Source organism: Mus caroli, chromosome 15 (genome assembly GCF_900094665.2).
Source record: "Mus caroli chromosome 15, CAROLI_EIJ_v1.1, whole genome shotgun sequence".
NCBI lineage: Eukaryota > Metazoa > Chordata > Mammalia > Rodentia > Muridae > Mus > Mus caroli.
Genome location: NC_034584.1, coordinates 75,411,672 through 75,415,350, shown reverse-complemented (window position 1 = coordinate 75,415,350; position 3,679 = coordinate 75,411,672). Strand labels below are relative to the sequence as shown.

The 3,679-nt window shown below is 38.7% G+C and overlaps 1 protein-coding gene across 1 annotated transcript in view; it reads left to right on the top strand.

Annotated features, from left to right (window-relative positions):
- The window catches only part of St13 (ST13 Hsp70 interacting protein), a 39,142-nt gene that overhangs the window by 3,434 nt on the left and 32,029 nt on the right, over positions 1-3,679 (top strand). The gene's annotated exons all lie outside the window — the stretch shown is intronic.

The window sequence follows — 3,679 nt, the reverse complement described above, 5'->3', positions numbered from 1 at the left end:
AAAAAAAAAAAAAAAAGAACTTACAAAATAACTATAGTAACTATTAAAGCAATGGAGGAGAACCCTCGGTGTACTGGTATAATATGGCTTTGAGTTCTGGTACACATACCCTTTAATAATCCTATGTTTTCAAGTCTTTGCTTTCTCAAAAACAAAAAATGCATAAGTTGCCATTAGATATTTGTTAGCACTAGGAGTTGAGGACTAGCTTTTAGTGGCTTTTCCTAATGAACAGCCTGCTAACCCAAAAGCTTAGGCTATTTCTGTTCTTTCAACCACTCATATCTTGTTAAATGAACGTGAGTGTCAGCGGCACATGCCTCCTTTAATCCCAGCACTTGTGTGACAGAGGCAGGAGGATCTCTGAGGTCAGCCTCTGGTCTACACAGAGAAACCCTATTCCAAAAAGCCAAAACAACAAAAAATTTTTTTTCTGGTATGTAATAGACATACCAAAGGAAGAGTTAAAAGTCATTCTTAAGAATGTTAAACTTTATCCTGGAGAAATGTGCGTATGTCGTGAATTCCGGATTACATTTAGTAGCATTCTTGTTAGGCATAGTATCTTGTGTTGAGTCTCATGGCTAATCCAAGTCTTGTGTCTGCCGTGTTTTGGTGTGGCATACTTCAGTGTGAGGTGAAGAATCTTAGAATGCTTAAGAGTCTTTAAAACTTAAAGTGAGATATTAATATAAACTAGCTGTATGCCTTTTTTCTCTTTAGATAGGGTCTTACTTTGTAGCCTTGGCTGGCCTGGAACTTGTTCCGTAGACCAGGCTGGCCTCACCTCAGAGATATGTCTTGTCTCCACATCTCAGGTGGTAGGATTAAAGGTATATGCCACCATCCTTGGCTCTTTGTGCAATTTTAAAAGATAGATCAAATATAAAGTTAGTCTATGAACAATGGCAACATTGAGGCAAACTGTTTTCAATATTTTAACTTTGGGTGGACAGTGTGACTATTAAAAAAAAAAGAACTCAAGGTTTCAACTCTAGGAATGTTAATAACATGAGTATTCCTAGATCTAGAAGTCTCTATATGTGGCTCAATCTGCATCTCCTCTGACAAGATGCAGAGGAGAAAGCTATTAAAATGACCACATACATAAAAATGAAAGTTTTCAGTGCTGGGGGACTGATCCTAGAGCATGGTAAGCAAGTACTCTACCAGTTATGCCACATGCCCACCCAAAAGTGATAATTTCAATTTAATTCGAAATTAAGATAGCACAGTGATGGAAGTAGCGATAGGACCGGCCGAGGCTAGGGAAACCCTGGCACCCTCCAAAAAAACATTAAGAAATAGAACCAGATCTGAATTCACAGTAGCAAATGTGAGTCCAGATAAACTGTCCTTTTCAACAAACAGATTTTGCAGTAGTTGATGGAACATGGCTTTTAGGAACTATCTGAAGTGAGTAGAATGCATTTCTCCCGTCAGTACAGAATTTAGACTGTAACACCCCAGTGTTTGTCCATGTGCCTAAATAACAATAGCAAAAAAAAAAGATTGGGGTTTTAACTCTCAAGAGAATTATGAATGAAGCTTAGCTTCTTTTTTTGAAACATTGAGAGAAAACTTAGGTCAAAATAATCTACATTTAAAATTGGTTTGGACTTGGGAGTACTGAACTACAAATCAGAATGTGAGAGACATGAGTTAGAGCTCATGAAAACAGTTTTCTATATTTAATTATTTTATTTTGGAACAATTTTTGGTCCAAAATTGATTACTGGTAATAGGCTGCCAACATGCTCAATCCATCCCATTGAGTGTGTGTTTCCTATTAGTAAGGACAGTCTCGTCTCTACAATGCGGCTATCCAAGTTAGGCACCTATGAGTTAATACGGTCCGGCCCTTAGAATTACAGTTTGTATTCTGTGCCAGCTCTCATTTTCCTTCTAAAAGTTGTCAGTTTTACCTTGGCTTTCATGATTTTGGTGGTTTTAGTATTACAAGCCAGTTACTTTAGCAATTCCTTCCATTTGAATTTGTCTTGAGCTTTTCTTAGAATGACATTTCTTGGCAGGGCTGTCACTTCACAGAGTTAAACTGTTGTAACTGTGTTTGGATGTCACCGGACATTGCTGACTCTGTAGTTTGAAACTTGGGAAACACAGCTTAAAAAGCCCTTCATTAAACTTTAACGTACAAGCCAGTGTTTGGTTACTGCATACCTTTGAAGGGTGTTTCTTGTCTTTCTTTTTTTTTAAAAAAACGACCTTTTTTTTAAAATGGGCATTGGTGTTTTGCCTGCATGTGTGTCTGTGAAGATGTCACAACTTCTGGAGCTGGAGTTACAGACAGTGGTGAGCTGCCATGTGGGTGCTGGGACAAACCCTTGACCTCTGAAAGAGCAGCCAGTGTTCTTCACTGCTGAACCATCTCTTGTCCCCTCCCTTTTTTCCTAAGTGTAGAAATGTTTGTGTTCTTTAGTAAAGCATCCTGCTTTACTGAACATTTACTAAGACATTTTGGATGATACAATCTTTTGTCATGTCGGAACCATTATCTATTAATATGTTGTAATGGAAAGTGTGTGTGTAAGTAGAACAAGTAAACTGCACAGTTTTTCTTGTATGAATGATCTTTAAGAAACTTCAAATTTGTTTTAATTGGTGACGTGTACACTTGTAATTTTAGAGGATGTAGGAAGATCAAAACTTGAAGGTCGTCTTAGGGTTTTTAGTCAGACTGTCTTAAGTAAAACGAGGGCTTGAGGGGTTGGAAGGTTGGCTGCTTTCCAGAGTACCCAGGTATAATTTCCAACATCCTTGGTGGTGGTCAAAACCTTGTGTCATTCTAGTCCCTAGGGATCTGACACCCTCTTCTGGCTTCCAGGGGTATCAGGCATGCACTTTGAGGGTGTGTGTGTGTGTATACATATATGTATACATACATGCATATGTATATATAGACACACAGATGCATATATATGTACATATAGACAAACACACAAAATAAAAATACATCTTTTTCTCTAGTTACAGACAGTTGTGAACTGCTATGTCTGTGCTGAGAGCTGAACCCAGAGCCCTTGTAAGGACAGTGAATGCTCTTAACTGCTGAGTCATTTTCCAGCCCCTAAAAGCAATCCACCACCCAGGATCTCTACAAAGGCAAAAGACATTTTGTTTTTTGTTTTTTTCTACTTGCTACTTTGCGTTTGAACTTCTTTATCACTTTGGGTTTATTGAAGAATGTTTAGTCATGCCACAGATGAGAAGACATTTACAACACATGTGACTGACACAGGCTCATGGACAGACCAGGGAATAAGACAGTGTGATGAAAACTTAGATGAGAGTTGAACATTCCAAAAGCCTCTTCTATGAAGAGGGACCTAATACAATGACATGTCATCATATCTATAACCCAGGAAAGCTGGAAGTCTAGGATGGAATAACTACACTGTGAAAAGAACTTGAAAACTGATGCCCATCTAAATTCAACTTAGATGTACACCCTACATCCAGATTCGCCAATGGGAATGTGGGTAGTAGAGCTCTAGTCATAAAGAAGCCATGGCCTGCTGGGTGGGAGGAAGTGCTTGCTGACGGAACCTGGGTTCAGGTCTGGGATTTCAGAACTGAGTTGTCCTTTCACCTCCCTGTGGGCTTTTGCACTTTCACACCACAAATAACAACAGAATAAAAGATTGACTTTAAGGCACTT